Below are 24,230 nucleotides of genomic sequence, written 5' to 3'. Positions count from 1 at the left end.
TTGGCATACTTATCTCAAAATCGACTTTTTTCACTTTATCTCAGCTTAAAATAATTACACAATTTTGAGGGATTTTTTGGTATATTTTTAGTTTTATTACGTAAAGTGTAAGTATACCTACTGAGATACTTAATCAAATATTTACATTAAAAACAAAATCTTTATTTGTCTTACTTTGAACATTGCAGAGAGAGTAGCTATAGCTGCAGTGAGTTAAACAAATGGGGAGTAGCTCTTCTGCTTCTAACCTACTTAATTTGTATATATTTTTTTCTTATTATAACGTTTGAATTATTGCCCGATAATTTTTTATAGTTGAGTATTGTTTTTATTTATTTGTATTTTTTCGTTAATGTAGAAAAAATACAAAACATTACCGAGAAAAAATTGTCTAGCTAGAACACTCGCATCGAATCAATTTTATTAATGCAAAACGAATATGTCGATATATTATTGCGGTGAAGAATGAAATTTGACGTACATTCACATTTTCATGACGTGCTGCAAAACGTAGACTACTTCACGCCGGTGTGTGATTGCGACGCAGGAGAAATGGCTACGTGCCTCCACAATACATAATACGAGATGATTTAGCAGCTACCTATGCGGACAGGGCCGGCGCGTTTCTATTTCGTTATTAATTCGTCATGTTCTTTTATCTCTCTTCATCTGCTAAATTCTTAATTTAAGCGCCACAGTGCATGGTTGTTACATCAGTCCCGTGCGGATCCGTATCAGAACAGCTACATCAGTCTGTGGGTACGTAAAATCTTTTCTTTCAGACACGTTTTAAGCATCGTGGAAGGACGCTCTGCATATTCACGGCTGTACTTACATGACGGTTGAATATGGGAACCAAAAATCATATTATTACAATAGTTTTGTATGTATTGCCATTCTGTAATATAACAAAAAATAATTCTTTTAAAAATCGTGAATTTATTAATATAATTTATTAATAATAATTGTTTTCTTCAAATGAATGCAGATAAATTATAGAATTATTGATAAAAATTGTCCCTTGCCCAATCCCGGAAGAATAGTTTTATCGGCAGCGTGCGCCGATTTGTTCGTTCGTTTTTTTAATTAATCATGACGGTTTTTCGTCATAGATCAAGGAGAATTACAATCAAATTTACTGCGCATAAAAAAAGTTTAATTTTAATCAACCTGCTCCTGGCTAGCGATGTTTCTTTTAGAAAAACACGAGATATTCATCCTAACTATAATAATATAAGGTTAGATTTAAACTAAGAGAGATTATATTTATGATATTGTTACCCCTCTCCCCCCAATCCGTAGGTAATAAAGGTGATTGATGTCTATTCTTAACGGGTGGTGTCGTCTAAGTTTACAGATGTATAAACCAGCTATAAACATTATTACTTTATTTATAGTGTTGTGAACACAACAAAAGTGGGCAACAAAGATTTTTAGAGGTGCAATGTGAAGGATTGTGAAGAAGAAGAACGTAAGAATTCAGTCGTTACAGGATATCATGAAAAACATAATACATTTTATTGCATACGAATATAGTTCTTCCAGAGATAGTAATATAACTAGTGGCAGCCCTGGTGATGATTTCCGTAGCTACCTGTACGGATATAGGCTCTATCGTCGCTGGCACAGGCAGCGCCGCCAACACACGACGCCTGTCAAAATGTCAAATTTCAGTTGCTTTGCTATCCCCGTCCAAGTAACGGCTACGCCAGTACGTAGACCTGCTTCTGTAGCAATGCTCTACGAAGCGTCTGCCTACGCCGTAGGCGAACCCGTGAAGCTAAATATTGAAATATTCAGAACAAAGGTACGTCAATTTTGACAGGAATGAATTTTATACGTAAAATATCGTAGACTGTCTGCGCCGCTAGCAACGGCTTTATTCTGGAATAGCATTTGGTTACTTATCTATTCAAAAGCGAAGTGTAACAAATATCAAACACAACTTGACGAGAATAATCGCTCCCTATTATGTATTTTAATTGTATATACAAATAAATACTATTAATATTACAGACTTTTCCTTAAATATGTCCTTTAGTTTTATTTAAAATAAGATTTATACTATAATTACTACTCATATTTACAATAAAATCGACCAAGTGTACTTGATGGTATTTGAATTGAAATTCAAATGGCTTTATGGTTTCTACTTTCTATTAATTGGGTCGTTTTTTGCGACCCCGATTACTGACAATAAATATGCACAATTAATTCTCGGTTATACGTACATAACATTTTTTATATATATTCTAAAATCGTTGTAATAGTTAGGTTACGTATGTTATTTTACTTTACAAAACTAGGAAGATCTTCTTATACTTAACAAATAACTTATTTAAAATTGTCTTACTAATAATATTCCCATTCCGCTATATCTCAATATACCATTTGTCGAGAGGTTTTAAGTCACGAAGCGATCAAGATACAAAACCATAATGAATAGCGACATTACATCAATTTCCCATTTTTTATTTTCACAAAAAACCAACCCCCTACTTCATCTGTCAATCAGTTAGTAGGTAGGTACTTATCACCCTTGCTTAGTCAGTATTGGTTATATTCAAATATCGAGACTACGGGCTTTATTTTTTGCAATCAGCTGAAAAAAATCATAAAATAAATGATTTTAATATCAGTTACTTATGACATAATATTATTATTCTGGAACAGAATAATAATATTATCATAATCAATAAATACATTAAGACTCTTATATATACCTGTGGGTCTATTCTCTACTTATCGACCGCTAAAGTAATAACGTGATAGATATTATCAAACTCAGGGTAGGTTTGTATCAAAGTATTAGCACTTATTGTAATAATTACAATACTTTGGTTGTAATTGTTGCAATAAGCGTTACATTTTAACAGCGCCTCTCTTGCTGCTGTTAAAATATAGCACTTATTGCAATTGATACAAACCTACCCTAAGTTTGATAATATCTATCACTTTATCACTTTAGCGGTCGATAAATATAGAATAGACCCACTGGTGTTAGTATTGTAAAAATACATTGATCAGATGTGTTAATAGTGATTAATTGACCAAAGCAGAGCTAGTTTGATTTTTGCTTGAAATTCGTGCCTTTTAGCCACACCGACATAAGAATTTTATGTAATAATTTTTAAAGAATCTGCTGAAGGATTAGTAATCCTTCGACTGTGTTAACAAGCGTCCGATTCAAAATGTAACTTCTCCATACTTGTTTTCGGGCAAGGGAGTATGTTGTAACCTTATTTCAATAAGTTGAAATCATTGCCATCGTATATGTCTTATTAATGTTATTTGTCGAGTGTGTTTTCAACAAATCATTTTAAATACTTGTATTTGTGGGATACATATAGTGCTATACATACATATGCCTTGTCTTAAATTTTTAAAAAAAACTCAATATGATGACTACACACTGTTTAAAAAACCACATATCATTGAAATATATATGTTACATTGATCAATGGTATTTATATACCGAGGTATCTCAAACACACTTGATCAGGATCGCATGACACGAAAAGGCTATCGGACGATCAACTTCTGTGCATTTCCTCACGACCGGAGGACATAACTTCTTGCGATGTGACCAAGCGATTTGACACTTTTTACCTCCTCACCTTTCCTGCCCTCCCGATCAATCTGCGGGCGTTCGGGGGCCCTTTCGGTGGCCTCGGGCTGGTCGTTAAGGCGGAGGCGTTCCCGGCCGGCCTCCAACACGTCGGGCGATCGGGCACCGTCAGCGAAGGCCCGGGAATACGCCTCGAAATGTTGCCCCCATTAGCCCTCGGGCGGATTTTCCCTAAAATTACAGCAAAAATGTCACAGTTCAAACATCAATCGGTAATGACGCATATAGGCAATGTTAGGTTAGCAAGTCTATTGGATTTATTTACAGATTTTGAAACGTGCTTTTAACAATACAAAATACCGCTTACAAGAGAATCATTAAATGCATTGATGATATTTTGTATATATGTTAAATTAGCGAACACATTCCATACAATTGAAAAAATGCATATTATTTAAATTACATTAAGTATATAGTATAATTCTATTTATTAGATAAATTATTTGACTAAGTGATCGCAGACGTCATGTTTTCAATAAAATGGTTTCCGTAAGTTCAGAAGAACCAACACAATATGACCACCACGTAAAGTTTATTTAACGATGTGTGAATGAATACTTATGCATTTTGTAGTAATTGTAAAAATCTTAATGTCAATAAATTAAAAAAAGCTCTGATTATAAATACTTATTATGGTTCCCTACTACTTTCCGTATGCAAAATCAATTATGTATTTTTTTTACACTGTCTTTTAAAGCTCTAAATAAATATGGTGATTTTAAATAGGTCAAGACAGTATAACTTTATTATCACCTGTCATGCCCCAGTGTTGGGACATAGGGCAAGCATAAGGTCATGCCATTTCCCTCAGTCCATCGCCACGTCTTGCTCCCCCCGCTATGTAAGATCTGCAGCGTGTAAATCGCTTTTGTAGCACCACTGCTGGGTGAGGGAGGGTCGGCCACGACGACGTCCATTATCATGACTCAATTCCTTATTAAATTTTATAAATCATAACGAATAATTATTTTTTTAAGAAAACATTAAATTTATGTTTGCTAATTAATGTGCCCAGTATGTACTATAGTATTATGTTATTAATCTTTGATTTTTCGCAAATATTGGCGGGTAAATATTCTAAATAAAGCATGCGAACTATACCTACATACTGGTGTATTGTTGTAAACGGGTGCGCGTTTGATGTAATGAAGTTCGCACCCCTCCCTTCGCACGTGTTACGTTATCGAATAAACAATTTCGCGTACCGGTGACACCTCCTCGCCCTCCTGCCCTACCATTACACATAAGCGTAATGCCATGTAAAAAGCAGGCACCCGAAAATTTGAAAATAAAAACGCGTGGGGGAGAAACTATGGGGTTGACGTTTCCATGGTGTTTTCATGATAATATTGTTGTGATGAATAAATTTATTTGTTTATCGCCAAGTCGCATCCATATTGTTCCCAGGCACCGTCCTATAATGACAAATTTTATCACTAATAATATACAAGCCATTATAATGTATGAAAAATACCGCTTCCGGAAATTTGTACGTATGCAAGCGTTGTTTAGCAAATAGATGGCCGTATAGTATTGATATTAGATTCATGTCTAAATAAAACACTTAACAATACGTAAATAAAATCCATCGAAATACAATTTAAAAACAGAAGAAAATAGTTAAATACGTAATTTAGAAATACAATCATCGTATATTACCTATATTTATTTAAAATTCAGTTGCGTGTTCGTAAGTATCAAGTCGTACTTATGAAATTAATGTTTTTATGGAATATAATACAATTCAAACATTACTGTCTGCAATGCTCCACGAAAAATGTGTTATTTTTTTTTATCTCAATGCTATGCTGCCATTTCTTTCCAGCTACACAGCTCACAACTATGGTATGGCAAAATGTAATACGTACAATTTACATGTAGGCAACCAAAAGTACATCATTTTTGAACTTTATGAAATCTACCCACCCGAAAAGTTCAACTGAATTTAGTATCAATCAAAAACGTTTAATGAACCCATTTATATAAAGATGTAGTTATTGAAAGTGAAGCTAACAGGTTTACGGAGACTAATCATTAAATCAGTTGCAAGGCATTTCGTATTGAAGATTCATTTGTATCAAACTTCACCCCGTTATAGCCTGTGGTAACTGTCAAAATCTGCTTTATCATTTTAAACATAATTTTAAATTCACTCAATCGTAAATAATTTTTTAAATTTGGAGATAAACACTGATAAAAAGTGTCAATTATTCAATTCATTTGACAGGGCTGCACTTAAATTAAAAATTCTTTCGTTGGTGTTCCTAGTGGTATTAAGTTTATTTCTATTGCGAACAATCATTCTTTAGATTATTTAGATGAACAATCGTAAACAACATCAAGTATGTTTATACCTATTCAATGTGCTATTGTACAGAATATTAATGTTGTGAAATCGCTATCAAGTGGTGTAATACAACACATGTTAGTATTAGTCTAAACTCTTTGTTTGAAATTATATTTATTTGTGAAAATATGGTTTTTATAATTGATGGGTTGTTTTATTCATATCCTGAAGAAATAGTAGATTATTTAAATTCTTGCGTGTTAAATCGAAATTCGGACAAACTTTTCTCCCGTCATAGCTCACAGTTATTTGTAACTGATATGTTTTGTCAATTCCAAATTGACATCAGACCAAGTCACGAAATTCCTAATAAACTTTTACAAAGAAACTCTTTTTATGTTTTACAAAAAAAAGTTTTGTCAATAAAGAATTCTTTCTCTGTGTCAAAATTTTGTGAGGAATTTTCATTTTTTGTTTTAGTTTCAGTGAAATAATGAATGTCGTTTAAATGTAGGAATGTATTTTTTTTTAAATAAATACTTGGGCATTTTTTTAAAATATAGGTACTGACTAAAAATTCTACTTATTAGTTAGGTATTATACACAGGTACCTAAATAGCTCGTTATATCTATACAACATAATATAAAATAGACTTCAAACTTCAACAAATAATAAAATTATATATTGAATAATTTTGTATGTGTGTATTTTACAGTGTAGTATTACAAAAATGTATTTATTGTGCAATTACATCCATACTGACTGTTCGATGTTTGAATATGTACAATCAAAAATAATGTACTCGTATCATTCTAATAAGTAGGTAATTCTTAGATTTAGTGAAATATTTATTGACGAATAAAGAAAATCAGTATGTTTTGGATCAAAATTGTGGTTTAACTATTTTCAAAGATACTTAGTTTGAAATTACTAGAATAGTTTGGCAAACTTGATTTGGCAAAGTACATATTTTCAAAACAACTCAGTAAAGTAAGTATATTATATTATAGTTACTAGAAAAAAATATTGGAAAAAGATCACCTGGTATTCACTGTATTCTATTCGAGCCAATGTGCTTTACAAATTAAGTTACGTGTATCCTACCTAAATACTACAAATTACGCTTTTAATTACTATATATGTCTGAAGCGCTTAATAAACTATGTTAATTTTAGCGATCGGTTTTTGTGGTTTGAATTAATGTATTAATAATAAGAATTTACCTTGATTGTTAGTAGACGTCAGAATCTCTCCAAATTTAGTTTTACTTGAACTTGCTAATAATTTAATAAACGTTTTATCTTATATCTACCTATTTAAGAACTGTAAAAATATTCTGGTAATACCATAAAATTGAGTTGTATTACAAAAATATGTATAGTCCAAAATCTACTTTCGTATACCTCCTAATTTATAGCTTATGTGTTACAAATACAAACCACATTTACGTTCCGAATTCAAATTTTATATTTTTTTCTTCTTTTCCACGTGGGACATCGATTTACACGCGGTACCACGATTTTCCGTAAATTCCGACTAACGCACACACGGTTTCAATCGCTTACATAATACATGCACGTGCATAATGCAGGAACGGCACAGAACTCTCTCATCCACCTAGATGTCTCCTCGACTGTAGCCACGTGGAGAAAATGCACGTGCTGAATGTATGTCAGGATTTTTCCAGAACGGTTTGGAAAATTAACTCCATCTATAGGATTTAAATGTTAAATAAATACAAATTAGTTACCATTCCGAGTCTTTCCTATATATGAAAAATTGACTCCATATATTACCTAACTATCAAAAAATACTGGTATTGTAAAATTACCAAAATTGAATTGACAATTATAATAAATAGTTTGAAGATTTTTAATGTTTTGTCTTCTTCTTCTACTCAAGTCATCCGTGTATTATAAAGCTGTAGGAAGTAGAATGAAGTGTCGAAAATAACTCGATTTGATGATTATATTTTGATAATTTTACTAGTTGTGTTGATTATCAAAGCGTTCAAAAGACAGATCTGTGACTTCATAATGTTTCGTTGTACTGTCATCTCAATTGTTTTTATGGTACCCATAGGTATGGACGCTGAACCAGGAGATGTCAGGAACAGTTATTACTTCCGAGATGTGGCTGTATAGACACAACCTCAAAATTCTGTGGACTGATCGCGTGACAAATGTTGACATTCTCAAGTGAATGTATTGTATGTAGGTGTTATCAAAACCAGAAAACAACGATATCTCGGCCACATTATGAAAGGACAAAGCGTTCCTCAATTTCTTATAAAAGGAAAGATCAATTGTAAACGTAGCAGCGCCGCTTTTCATGGTTTAGGAACCTCCATGATTGATACAGTTGAGTGCAGGTCCACCGAATTGTTCCGGGCAGCAGATGATAGATTGAAGATCATCCTGATGGTGCCGGACCTCCGTTAGGGGATGGCACGATAATAAAAATAGTGGACTATATTTTAAAATTTAATATAAACTTATTGTTATGGGGTGGGGTAAATTATTTGACAATGCACGTTACTACCAAAAAGTACAAATAGGTATCAGGAGTGCATAAGTAGATAGTGAATAATATGTTTGCCCGCTGAGCGTCGATGTAGCAGGTTTCGGCGGCTGCGGTGCGCCGTCAGAACTCCTGACTGACACGTGTGAAATTGGTTACATGCATTACATGCGGATCGTAGAATACGTGGGGTGGTACGGAGACATGGACTTGACGCCGTATCCTCTCTTGCATTCTGCTGCGCATTCGCGAAAATACAATTCGAACGAATTTGTTCTGGAAAACGGTTATTTATTTCTCTCACCCACACTATTTTATATTGCCCGGATATCTTTTATTTCTAGATAAATAATTAATTAGAAACTAGAAGATATTTTTTAATTTTTTTAATTAGAAAATTATTATTAAGGTATAACGGTATACGTGACAGTTATGCTAACCGTTTTATAAAAAACTGACAAGGTTCATAATATATTACAGTGACGAAGGGTGGAGGTAGGTTGTTAAGATCTGTTATAAATAGTGCACACTAAGCTTTGTCAGTCATACGTATTTGTTTTTATTGAACTAAGACTACAATTTACAGATGGTGTTGGTTAGTTTTTAAAATTCAATTAAACCTTGCGAAACCAAGCCATAATAAATATTAGTCAAAAAATACTTGTATATCTATAGAATATCTCATATTATGCAATTAAATCATACATAATTTTGAATATTTTATAGATAGATTAGTATTTTTGATATAATATTATAGTTTGATTTAGGCTAGGCTTAATGAATTTAAAACAATGAACCAACAAAATGTGTAATATGACTAATATGTATTCTTAATCCAACGAAAACAAATAATTATGAATGAAAAAGTGTGCAAAATTTTGTCGTGCCACCCAAAATATACCAAAACTAATATGGGTTGGTTTAGGCAGGGTTTAAATGATTTTTAAAAACTAACCAACACCATCTGTAAATTGTAATGTTGGTTCAATCAAAACAAATATTGACTAACAAAGTTTAATGTGCACTATTTATGGTGGATGTTAACAGCCTACCTCCACCCTTCGCTACTGATATATTGACATATCAGTAAATCTGTAGTAAAAGTAAATATTAATTTGACACCTGTCACGCGTCACGCATATTATGTATAACTAAGTTTTTAGCACCAAAGATTAGTGTAAATGTTATCTGGGATCAAATAACCAATAATTAATAGTAGGTACCCAAGTACTAAACTTAATATTTCGTTTCATAAGATATTGATCTGATTTAATTATTCTTGAACGCAAGTGAGCTCGGTAATATCTATTGTCCCATATGCAAACCGGTCTTTAAATCTGGATTTCGAGGAAAAATGCTCCCGAGCCATAATCGTATTCAAAGCCCACTCTATATGAAATTGATGCCGCATTGTTCGAACGGAGGAACATTTGTTTTATTTACATACTACACGGCTTTGTTTTGCCAATAGGCAAATGAATGCATCTATTTGATACCGCGATGCAAACCAGTTATGCATTAATTAAATCATGTTATATCAGCTGCAACCATGCAAGGCAAATATGAATAATCACAATGGCGTAGGGAAATCTAAATTGATTTCATTAGTAAAACGGACCCAAATACACGAATATTGAACTAATTATTTTAATGTTTCATGATATAAACCACTGTGGAATGAATAGTGATAGAGCATCGTCAATTAAGTCATGGACCGCGGTCTCGATTTATGCATCTATAAATTCACATGTTTAAACGAATTTGTTTTATAACATACCAATTACTAGGTACTTACTGTGTATACTAATATGCATAAGTTCGTTTTAAACATTGTTCTTAGTTCTATGATTTTTTTTCGATTATGTCCGATCCTAATAAGAGCATATAGGCCTTCACGGAGTGGAGGTTTGTATTAACAGATTTTGTTTTTACGAGAAATGGATGTCAGCCACTTGCTCAACCTAATAGATCCATAGGTACTCTGACTCACACACAATTTGAAAAACAATATGTGTACTTGCCTGTGTCAGGCCTAAGATTCTAACTTGGGACCCACGACGATATAGGCTAACGCTTAAGCCGCGCAGCCATCGTGGGTGTTTTGATTTAGGGTAAGGAATATTGAGAGTCGACAGCGCTTTTAGGCTTACAGCCAAATTTTTGTCTTTGATATAAAAACATAGTTTATAACGTAAACAGCTAATAGGGATCAGATCCGAAACCCTCATGATAACCCAGTGCCTTACGCGTTGGACGACGTGGGTTCTGATTGTCGACAGACTACAGTAATTCTCTCATATATTTTAGTTTGCTGACTAAAATTTACTCAAATGCTGTATTCAACCGAGTCTCTTAAAAAATATTCTCTAACTAAAGTGTATAGGTACTAACTGGCTGCGATATTATTTAATTATTGGTAGGTACCAAGTCCTAAGCTATACCTAAGCTTAATTAGCTAGCAAGACGTACTGTTGTACTGTGTGTACGTAGGTACTAACAAACCGCTCTCTTGCTGCAGACGAATACGGCGATAAATAGCTGGAGAGAACGGGTGAAATATTCACGAGTTATGTATAATATTGTGTTTACACAATGCGTGTGCACGGAAAGAGTTTCGGGGTATTAATAACGCATCTTATTAGACAGACGGAGGAAACTGATCTGAAACCTTTGTTCATATGGATTAATGAACTTCGAATACTTCCCGAATCGACTTTACTACTAAAGTGCAGAAGGGTGCCGTTATTAAAAGGATTTTCACTTAATTTTTCGAGTTCGGTTTATCCGGTTCCAAAGACCTTTTCTATTGTTGGTACTTAGCTAATAGGAGTTGGTATGCAAATACGTTAGTATCGTGGTTCGTGATGTTCGATATTCTAGCTGAGTTTTACTGCATCGGATATTTGAAGTAATTTAAGACAATTTATTTAAATTGGTGTCAAAGTATATTTGGGTTTATAATCGCGGAACATAATTTGAGAAGCGCTACCCTACGTACTTAGGTACATTGTTACTATTCATATATTCCCGCCGGCGTGTCGCAAGCGGAGAGATTGCTTTTGATACAAAGATGCTTGTAAACATTGTTCTTTATGTGTGCATTTATTAGCCGTGATTCATAACGCATGTGTGGATGTCTCTTTGGGAAAAAAATCTCACTTTTTCATTTAAAATTATTACAATACTACCTCGCACATTTTTGTTTCTGAAAATATATAATTAGATTAAAGATGAAACGAACTAAACTAAATTGCCCCAATAGAGGTCAACCAGCTGTTTGTAATTTATCAAAATAATAATGTATTATAGGTGGTGTCAGGTGTTAACTAAATTTATTATTAATTAAATTAATACCACATTTGTGTTAATAATTTAAAAACAAGCATTCGATACAAATACATAGACGAGAGAGTATAAGGTTCTATGATTAGGAAACCGAATAAATGATAATATGTACCAAGGTATTGTATGAAAGTCGAATAAATAAAGAATTTGGTGTATTTTTGTGAATTTGTTCTAAATTATATGTAGACTTTACAAGAAATACGAAATACATCATGATACCTTGTCTTTTCTCGTCTTAAAAATTGATATTTAATGACTACATTAAATTTTAATATATTAATATCATAAAAGAATATTATTGTAAACATTGTCCTTCTTCTTTTAAAAAATATTATCTTGTCAACAATTATACGTGTAGTAAATTTTCACTGTTAATCTAATTTATCATTATGTAGTTAAATATTATAATCAGTATTTTTTTCAATGGAGTTTGTAATTGACTCGTAATTTGGGAGAAATTACAAAATTTCACGTTCCATATTTGCCATGATATAAATACTGTGGGTCCATTATTTTGTAGACAGAATTCGTCACTACTCTTGAGGCTCCGGATTCAGCTGTCATATTATCATTTTCCATTCAAAAAATCGTAGGATTTAAATTAAACTAAGTTTCAATTACTAGTATAGTATTAGGTTTGACAATGGAACGTGATTTTTCATATCTAATATTTTATAATTGAATTTCGGGTAAAACTGGACATGCACACAATTAACCATCCGTTGTACAAACCCATCAATGTAATAAAAATGGTAAATTATACTGTTGAAATTTTGTGTTGTGTCCCTGTCACAGGGCAACAGAATCGCAGAAGAGATACAGACTGGCATACGCATTTTCTATATGCGCATTTTCTAACCGAGATGATAAAATTAAAAGAAAAGCAAAACGAACGACAAGTGCTCGCAACCCTTGAGCACAGCCCGCCGCCCGTTTCATGTCGACGCACAAAACAATGTACCAGGACTCCATAATAGCGGACTGATTTCGCATTCAGATTTCGGCAGTGCCTTCGGTTTCTGTTTACCGAAAGAATGATATATCCATGTTACATTCTGCGCTCCGAGTTGAATGGATTATACACACATAGCTCTGTCTGCAGCCTGGTAGAGATAGCTGATGGCATTCAGTTTCCCCAAGTTTCAAATGGGCGGATTGAAATCGACGTGATATTATTTTGATAATTACTTTCAATTGTGTCGGCTATCAATTCTTGTATAAAATAATAATCTTTTATGCTGTAAAAGCAGTATTTTAATTAAAATAATAAACAATTTAAAGTGTGTACTTCGTATAATTATAATTTAATAACGACCAAGACTAGTTTCGTGTGTCAAAATCGATAATTTGTTAGATAGTAAGTATGTGTATATTATGTGTAGCTAAATATGTTATACAAATGATGCATAGATATGTTATAAATTGACTAGTTGGTCATTATATCGTATCTACACAGCATGGGCGAATGGTGGAGATAGGCTGTTAAGATTCGACATAAATAGAGTGAGTAAAAATTTTACGAGGCAGTTTATCATACAATTGTAGCGAATTCCAACAACCACAATGCTGAACAGGTCAGAACACCTAACGGTGTTAGTTTTAATAACGGAAAATACTTAATAATTTGTCGTAGGTCTCTGCCAGTCATTGCAATAGCTTACTAAAATATACCTCGTTTTCAGTCGATGTATGATCTGAGTACTTAACAAAACAGAATTGTCCCTCACTATTGAGGATAGTAACTCCTTTTAAATGATCTTGTTACGTCACGATCCCTACATGCCACCGTCTGTATATCGACTTTAAAAAGGCAAAGGGACTTAACTCACATAAATCCAATTTTACAGGAGGCACAAAAACGTTATTTTATGATTTTCGGTCAAAGTCAAAATATAAAATAGACATAAACTTGAAGTACACGATGACTAATATAATTTTGTGCTTTATTTCCCAATATGATATTAATTATTGAGGTAATTGAATAAAAATCAATAAAAAGTCCTTTCCCACTTGACGCAATTATCTGTTAAAAAATAATTATTTTAATAATTCGGTATTTGCAGTTTAGATCCTTTGTATTTAGTCGTGTATAACGTTATTATCCAATAAAATCTACTTTGATAAAATTAAGGGTTAAATCCTTTTATATTTTTATAGTCGATATTCTTAGTACCTATTAAGAAATCTGTGGCATCCTTCACTTATTCGGACCAGCATGTAAGCGACTGATATTAACTGCTAAACTATTTAGATATGTACACGCTTTCTTAAATCCTAATTAAATTTAGTAGAATTAAATTTAGTAGAATTAAATTTTCTTTTTAAAACACTGTCTTTCTATATTATCCATGAATAATCTCATTCATTTTTTCCGTCCTGCACCACCTGAATCCAATCTGTCAGTTATCGGGATAGAAGACAATTGTATATGGTGTAAACCTACGCTGAGTATGGAATATGCATTAGAATGTATTGATATATTTCTGATGTGTTTTAAAGTAGGTAAGATCGGTAACTTCTTATTTACATACTGTCCGCGTTCATCTTTGCTGGCCATGTCTACCCGCTTACATTGTCTACGAAGATTTATGGATCGCCTCCCGCTTATAAATATTTAGCCCACTTGTCCCGTGATGTGGCCATTTCGAAAATTTGCAAACTCCACCGTCTGCGAATGCAAAGTCGACTGCCGACGAGTTTATTATGTTATCCTGATAACTCTGCGAGATTTAACAGAGATAACATTCAGGGGATGGCCCGAATCCTCCTCGGCACGGCCGCGGTCCTTTTTAATTGACGTGCTTTCGAAAGAGCTTTTGTTTGGTCAGATAAAGTGTATTTTGATGGTGATAAATTGTAACAATAAACGAAAGCACAATGCCACAGTACGATTTTTGAGACTTTCGCTAACTTCTTCAACTAATTACGTGAACAGATCGTCTCTGTTCTGGCAGAATACACTAACTGGAGAATACTAGTTTTGAGTAATTTGACTTTGAAGTTGTTAAAATGTTTGAAATGGTCTATCATGTGAGTTTATTAAGTAATCGTAAAAAGGATGACTTTAAAATAAAGACTGTTTATTTATTAAAAATGTTACCAGACGGTAAAGTTTGAAATAAGGAACATTTTGGTACTAACTCAATATGTCATTTTTTCGAATTAGTGTCTTCTGCCAGAACAGTGACGAGATACAATTATAACAATTTTGTTGTAACTGCACGAATTTTTGTGCAATATTATCCATGTACATTAAAATAATTACTTAGATAAACATTGAAAGCCTAATAATATAAACATTTTTATTTCTCCCTCAGTTGGAGCATATAGTATCCGTATTATTTTATATCGTAACTGTACTAACTGTGATGGCATTTTATAAAACAAAATTGGTTGTTAACAACTCATTAAACGGCGGAAGTACATAGAAACAAAATATTTTGAAAAAGAATTCACCCTCTCGTTTCGGCGTGATATTGTTTATTTAAAAACGTTCTCTTTTTAAAATTTTAGCGTTAGTTATATTTGGATCGTTCTAACGATTTTTAGCCCGATTAACAGCTGTCAGCATATATAAATCATGTGTTATATACTTAACAAATCCGAGTATTTTTTCATGTTACCGAGGAAAATGCATTGATAGTCAAGTCTTGTAATGCTTGTTAACCCATGGAACAAACATTTATTTGTTATTTTAATTAACTTTATTCATGATTTTAAAAGCATAACACGAGTTCAAGAGTGTACGACTGTGGAATAAAATAATTATTAAGTGCTACAAAGCTTGCATTTTGATTTTTGGGTAAGTACCTACTTCACGAACGATAAGACAGAAGTACAAAACTTTTAATAAGTCTATCCATTATACCTATTGTATGTGGTTATATTGAGCTACATTGTACGATGGAAACCCCGTAAAATAACAACAACGCGGTTATAATCAATGTTATTTCTTTGCTCTTATTGACCATTTGTTCCATTCGCAAGAGTTTACAGTTATGGTAGCATCCACAATAGAGTAGGCTTACGATTAACTCTTGAACCATAAGAAGCGAAGTCTAATTCTGTCACTAGTAAATTGACAGTTATTTATCAGCACTAACTGCATGATACTGCTGCATATGGGAGTAAATGTGATTAAATGTGAAGATTCTGAGTTCGAGTGCCGTATCAGTCAAATTCAAACGTTTGTCCAAAATAGCTACCGTATAGATTTAGAATATAGATAAGCCAATTGCTAAAAGCCATCATAATAATTATTGGTATCAAAACCGTCCAGAATTTTTCTCTATCCCAGACGATTTAGTGTTACCGTTTTCCGATTAATTTGGCCGATCATTCTCAAATCCTTCGTAGTGTGTCCAGCTATCTCAGTTTCTCTCGTCCATGAATCAATATTCTTAAATCTCAGAAGATACGTAGATTCATGCCTGCTTGGTAGCTGTTCCCAATACCCATTTATTGCTAAAGCTCTCCTAATAATCCTTTTCTAAAGATTCTAAATATATATTATACCGGCTAGCATGGCCCCCACATCCTGAAACGGGCCCCCAGGCTAGGATGTTTGGTGGCCCCCCCTACCTATCGCTAAGGGTACAGGCAGTCTGACGCGCTGCAATAGAGTTTTCCATTAATGGTGTACGCGGTAAAATTAAGGTATATTTTTAGCGATTTTTTGTAATTTTTAATATGTACCTACATCCATTTGAACCATGGAGTTGTTGAGTATCGGCACACAGTTAAAAATTGCATCGTACAATCAAAAAAAAAAATTTAATACCATTGAAGTAAAATAGCCTCGCAGGCGACTTTTTTTACTGTTGGACCAAATTTGTGATCTGTGTTTATCTCACTTATCTGGTCGACTCGCCACGCCGGGCCCTTCCTGAGTTCGGGCCCCCAGGCTAGAGCCCTGTCAGTCCCCCCCTTGTGGGGGCCATGCCGGCTAGTGATCTGAAAGTTATGCAGAAGAGTGACAATAAGGTTTTGGATATACATTAACCATCTTTTGTATTGAATAAAAACTTGTATCGATATACCATCATAAATCGTCTGGTGTTCGAACCGAACCCACTATAGTATAAAAAGTATTGAATGATAATATGTCAAATGAAACATGTGGCGCCCTCACTCAGCGGACAATTTATACTGGTGGATCTTTAATTTTAATTTCTTCGTTGCACGATTTCTGACTGATTCATAATATAGCTAGAAATGTTCCCGGTCAATATTAATTTAGGTAAATACATTATTTAGTATTTTAGTTTTACGTCGTCTTGGATGGACACTGTGTGCTTCGAAGGACTGGTGGACTAAGTGTTATTGAATTTTTGAAGCAAGGTTGACTATATTCAAACCGTGGGACTCAATTGCGAATTACGGTGGTAGTGCTGATTATCGTTTATCTTTACAGTTTCGTGTCATGATCTTACTATGATGGGTCTTGCCCAGATGTCTATAACCTGCACATAAGTCGATACATTGGTAATGTATGTATTAAGCAAGTTCCACAGTAATATTTGACAATATATAGAGAAAAAACGAAATGTAGCCAAGAGAACTAGGAAAGACTTTGATGGCGTATTCAAAAGCCTCCACATTCCTGACCTATGTAGTATATTGTAAGTGGAGGGTACCTACCCGAAAAAAGACGTCAAATAAATTGCGGAGAATTTCCCTCCGCCGATGGCGACGCAAATAATGAAACGTGACGTGGACGAGGACACCCCCGACGTCGCGGACGTCACTCTCTCGTCAAGACGTCACGTGACACGTCACCGCGTGACGGGTAGAGCGCATGACAGCCTTAAATCTCCATGCCCGGCAATTACGAATGACGGCGATTGTGTTTGGCCGTCCGCCGACTGCTACGTCGGAAATTATTTGTCAGGCTGATTTTCGTCTCCGCGAAAAATGACGACATACTTTCTTTATTGGGACAGTAAATATCTCAAGACGTTTTCCCTATAGACTTTTTTGATGTCACTATAAATAGCCACTGCAATTCTTTAGTTCAAATAAAATCCAACAGATCCCCAAAAGCTTTACCGTATTTTATTCCATTTTTGAAAATTTCGACTTCCATGAGTATAATGAATGAATTTATTCTATTTTTGAATATCGAAGTCTTTTTAATTAGATTAATATGATATTATGACTTTGATAAAGATTCGATGTGTTGTTTAATTGGTACCTATAGAAAAAACTAATTATCTATATATAGGTACGTCGTATAATTCGAAATAAACAAGATCTGACGACCTGCGACGTGAGTCTTGTTATAATGGACAAAATAATTTCTAAGTTGTAAAATACATAGATTATTATTTGTGAATTATTTATGATTATTCATCTAAATATTCTAATTAATAATTAATTCATCATTGTATAATTATTATTATCATACGGCTTGATACTTTGAGTACCTTCCAGAATTGTATATAAATTATACGATATGATTGTATTTATAAGTGAAATATCTACCTATTTTCCTTCTAATCCCGGTAGTTTTTATTACGTATTTTTTTTAAATATACACGAATTTAATCTCAATATTATACGACCATCTATTTGCGATACAACATCCCCCGATAAACTGTGATACGCCCAACTGCATACGTACAATTTTCACCCCCATTTCTAATACATAAATTATATTAATATCTCTGCTTTAACGGTTATCCAAAATTACTAAGAACTATCTCTTCTATCCGAGTACTATAATAATTGGATTTCTATTATTAAAATCAATCAATATCCTACTTATTTATATGAATCAATGACAGACAAAATAATTCATATGATTAACAATACAAATTATTCAAATTGCTTACTCAAGTATTAGGTTCACAGAAATGTCTCCGGGTAGATGTTCCAATGTTTAATTTAAATCTGCACACATATCCGGCGATGCAGCTTTGATATGTGATGACACTGCACTCATTACGTGGATGTGCATGCACGGGCTTGCATTATGAATGGTTTGTGTCAGACGATGTCATGTAGGACGGACGCCTGGCAAGGTTCGTGCAGTACCTACGATATCAGGAACACAGCAGTGGTACGGATATATTTCCAAATCACAATAGGTATCTATCTATCTATCAGTAACTCATGTTCTCTTGATAACTAAGTTTTTTTATTGTTTATCATCTCTTTCATCGAACGTTCCTAATTTTATTTTATTAACTCTTCAATTCGATGTGGATTTTGACCGCCTCCCGAAAAAGCTTTTTAAACGATTTCATAAATGAGAAAAGGATGTTGGCCATTTACTCAATATATTAAGTCCATACTCTGAATCCAAATACATTGAAAGTATGCACGTTTTCTACACACGAGACTGCATAATTGGACACTTTGTCACTCAACTATTAAAGTGCATACGTGTAATTATTATAAGTTAGGTCAAAATATACTTCGCTTTACAGATTGATTTGTAGCAAGCATTACATTTTTGTGCTGCAAGATTTTTATTAGCCATAGTGATGAAAAATACAGTTTAAAAAATGAGTATTCGATGCTTTAAATTAATACGATATTGCAATACTTTTCAATTGGTATCAATTTATTATTGGTTAAGAAAAGAGTAAAAATACTTTTCTTATTCTTATGGTACCTACTGCAGTTCCAATCAAACCTTAGTTTCCCCAACCGATTTCCTACAGCTAGCGTAAGACTCCACATAATTTTATGTTCTCACTTCGGTTACAAGAAAACGTTTCCTTTAATTATTTAATTTATTCTAGTTTATTTCTAAGTGCGCCACTGAAAACCATTAGTTCTGTACCCATGACAACCATTGTAGGTACTTGTAGAGCTATACATTAAATTAGGTAGTGAGATTGGCAAACAAGCTTATTTGTTTGTGAACCTCTATCATGTATGTGTATATGTTCCATATATTCCGCATGTGACATGTCGATATTACTAATATTTCTAGCTTACGAGTAGATATAAATGATGCATTTAATTTTAGTGGGTATATGAAGTAGGCAACAAATAAAGATCGAGAAATAAAGAAACATAAAGAATCTTTCTAACCATAGATTAAAAGAAAATCGTTCGTTACAACAATACAGTGAAAACAGTAGTATAGTATTCAGTGGCGTGCGGTTCATAGATGCTATATATATCGATCATCATCAAGAAATAATAAACTAGTAGTACTAATCCGTAGTACCACACTATATTACTTCAACGATCGCCCACCAAAATTCAGTTAGTTACAAAATCATAATAAGATAATACGTATCTAACATTAGTTATATTTTTTTCGACAGCATCCCCACAAACAAAAGTCATCGCATGCCAATGATTTTATTATTATATTCGAGAATGGATTCAGCTTCAGCTTGAGGCCTTCATCTAGCTGTAGATAGATTGATGACACTGATGTACCTAATAAGTATTCAAATTCTTTCTGAATCTCTGGTATCTTTTTTGCCAACGAATTATTTGTGTTTATATACCTATGGTTTACATTCTGTTTATCATTTGGTGTTCACGATAATGTTTCCCCCGCCCCCCTCCACACCCTCATTCCTCTCTCCCTAATTATAACTTATCAACGGTCTATTTCCCACATATAACTTATTTTCTACTCCCACCACTAATTATTATAACGTGACATAAATTTCGGTACTCACACGTCTTAATAAAGCTCAAAAAGTAAATGAACTACGTTTCTTACAAAAATATACTTTGGGAATAGTAAGTAATAACACATTATTTTAAAATATAATGAATTGGCACCAAGTAAACGCTGAATCGTACCTTACTTACCTGCTGTTGTTTGATGACACCGAAATGTTATAGAATTGATCAAAAAATTTTAAGATTTTGTGTTGTAGGTACTATAAGCTTTTGTATTTATTATACTGTATATTATGTAGCGATCCTGGTTCAATCATTTCATGGCAGGCCTCGGGACTGTCAGTTTTAGTTACAGTCAGAAGTTGCCAAATTAACATAATATAATTATAATCAGATGTAATGCATTGACATATCTTTACACGTGTGTCACTCGGTCACCATACAACCAAATCCCACATATACTTAAAAGTGTAAATAAAAGTGTCTTGCTGTTATTATGAACGTTTAAGTCAATCCATTGCTCACTTTTCTAGCATAAACTATTTGGGTGGCATGATGCATGAAAGGGTTCACTTTAAATTTCTGCTTTCGTAAATAAATACGTTCCAAGCAAAACTTGTCTTCATATAATATTGTATCCTTTGTACTAGCGAGTGCGCGGTCTTTACCCATCTTAAACTACGTGTCATATCGATGTTTGTTCACCCGCGAACGGGAATGACTCGAACCTCGCGAGACAATGCTCTCACATTGCCCTCTGGCGTGGCTTGTTCGGTTTGCCTTAGGAAAAGACAGCGTCGTTTATGAGAGCCTGATACATCGTTTTGGATCATGTTCTCAAAAAAGTATTAATTTCATAGAAATAAATAAAATGAAATTATTTTATCTCGGTTTTTAATAAATTAATTGGTAACCTTATAGGTACATAGTCGTTTCTGGACCTCTCTTTTACTAAGGGTCCATGTTTCGATCGCATTTGTTATTACGGGGGTTTACACTGCATTTTGGGCATAGCTTAAATAGAGTAGAGTAGAATAACGTGTAGCCAGGGTATTCGGTGTAATAAAATTAGATAAAACCTCAAAAATGGCAATTGTCTGGCATATATTTCAAAGAAAAGAAATTCGCTGAACAAATCTAGTCATCCAGTGGAACTTTTGTGGCATTCAGCGTTCAATGGCAGTATGTGGCAGTGAAGCTATATGGAGCCTTCTTCTAGCAGACGACGATGATGACGATAATGATACTTACACATACGAATATCCTTTTCACGTGCACTTACGTACATAGTATGCTATGTAATGACATTAGGCGCTGGGATTAAGCCGGAATCAGCTTATGGCAGTCTCATAATCAGAAGTTAGCTTCTATTTAGTTTATGTTTTATGTCCAAACTAACTTAAAGGTTTTTTCCGTTTACCAGGAAACGAGCCGCAATAGTCCGGTAAATGTTTTTTTACAATATGTCTCATAATTGCTGGTTATGAGGCTGCCAGAAGCTGGTACCGGCCTTATCAAATAGGTGTAAATTTTATTGAAGTCGTACTAAAGTACAATTATTTAGCAGTATGTACCTATGTCAATTATTATGTAAGTATATAAAATCTTCTAGTGAAAATCTTACATATTACGAGTGGTGCAACGGAAATGTATGGAAATGTGTATGTTGGATATGACGTGGCAAGACCACAAAAAATCAATGGATAAGAAAGCAGAAAAAAGTACACGATGTGATGAAGTCGTTGAGTACCTAGATGAAATAATGGCAATATGGAAATGTTGCTCGGCGAGTGAACAACGGCTGTCTTAATACCGTCTTACAGTGATATCTTAACTAGTGAAAGGAACTAGGGGAGGCCTTCATCCAGCTGTGGATCAACCGCGGCTGATGATGATATAAAATAAATTCATGTGACTAAAAAGATATCAAATTATTTATATCCAAATCCAGAAACCGAGCTGAATATTTTGTCCGTGACCCCTTTTTCTTCTGATACAAATCATTATGCCTATCGTAAAATGGCGTTATAAAAAGATTACGCTCTTCCCGCTAGGTAAAAAAATAACCGATAACTTACCCCGCTCCCACATGATTTTCTAAGATTTGATCCGGGGCGCAGATAAAAGAGGAGATACACGCGGCCATTATATTAGCATACCGCCGGAGTGGTCGTGCGATGGGCCACGCACTGAACATGCCCATTTTGGGGCCCATCGCTCTAGGGCTCCTGCGGGCCTAGTGCGGACGATGGCGTTACGACTCTCCCGGGCTGAATAAATGTCCCCCGTCTCACAATTCTCTTGTCTAACCCTTACTTCTTTTCATACTTATACGCGGTTTTTTCTCTTTCCTTTGAACCAAATATTTATACAGCTCTGCTACCCTGGTAAGCGTATGAACACGGTACTATAAAGAACTACATTTTATTAGGAAATAGTGTAGAGTTTTTCAACTGAAACATACATAATATACCTAAACATCTTTCGAAAATACAACGTGCCTACTAATAGTAGAATAAAACACCAACAAATCAAGGTACTTATACATATTTTAAGATACAACTTTACTGTTAGTTATATCCCATATCGAAGATATTTAACTTAATTAAAAAATAAACCATTAATCAAATTGTATTGCCGTTAATTACAAGTACAATATTAAAATAAGTACAAAGACACCTCAGAAAACCAAAACAAATACTCTTATCCGATTATGAAGTATTTTCATATGCCTGATCAAGATAGGTAAGTACATATACATTATTTAGGGCTATGTATAACAGACAGTTTGATAACTAGGTTATTGGGCCTAGACACGGTGTCAAAAATTCTGGAGGCATCCGAAGTACATATTGAATACTGTATCCACTACAATAATGTATAAATACTGGATTCGTATATTTTTTATTAACATGGCAAGAAGTTCGTATAGGAGATGTCGTGTGTTTATGAAAGTAAATGTCAACGTCATTGATAAGATAATGAAACGTATTTAATATTTGCTAGTCACTCGTATTCGCGTATTCAATCGATATTATACATATTTCTATTATCCTTTGTGTAAATTTTAACTAATAGTTTATATATAACTGGCAAAATAGCGTAGAAAATAGGCAAACATGGTATATTTGTATATAACTGGTATTGTCATATGTCAGGGTTGCATAAAAGAAAAGAGGTATTGACTTATTTCTTACTCCCAATGGAATAGCACATAACATTTCCAATGTGCAGGGAAACATGTAAACACATGCACGCTGTATCCGGCTCGCATGAGATGACGGTAGAGCATAGTGATTTTTACGACACTCTGGAAACCGTCATAGGCAGTTTGAAATGCATTATGCTTTGAACGGAATTACGTTCGCCTCGAATCGGAACGAGATAATGTGCTGCAATTTATTTCATTTCATATTATGACGCATGAAAACGATCGGGAATTATTATTACGAAATACAGAAAAATACAGAAATATTTTGCGATACGTTTCAATCCTGAAACGTTCCTATAGTTTGTACTCTATCTATGATTTACCTCGTCTTAATTGTACTGGTATTCCTAGCTACATACATATTAGTTTATATAAGCTTGTATTTTCTCAAGAGTATTTTACCGTTATGTCTACATTTTGATCTCAAAAGAGTACCTACAACGATTAGTTTGAATTAAAATACATGATCCGTAGACTGCAAAGAATTGTGCATTTAGCTCGCTTGCTGAATTCATAATCTCCTGATACGTTTATACGTGAAATCCAAAGCAATCTTAGAATACATCGGTATTTTGGATCTTCGATATGGGTAGGTGACTGCATAAAATTCTATAAACCAAATCATAATTACGAAGATAATTAA

General features: G+C 33.8%; 1 protein-coding gene across 2 annotated transcripts in view; it reads left to right on the top strand.

Annotated features, from left to right (window-relative positions):
* The window catches only part of hth (Meis homeobox homothorax), a 930,897-nt gene that overhangs the window by 668,974 nt on the left and 237,693 nt on the right, over positions 1-24,230 (top strand). The window lies entirely within an intron of this gene.

The sequence above is a fragment of the Rhyacophila brunnea genome, unplaced genomic scaffold (genome assembly GCF_057557595.1).
Source record: "Rhyacophila brunnea isolate RB1 unplaced genomic scaffold, BYU_Rbru_1.0 scaffold_20, whole genome shotgun sequence".
Taxonomy (NCBI): domain Eukaryota; kingdom Metazoa; phylum Arthropoda; class Insecta; order Trichoptera; family Rhyacophilidae; genus Rhyacophila; species Rhyacophila brunnea.
This window is presented reverse-complemented; position numbering and strand designations above follow the sequence as displayed.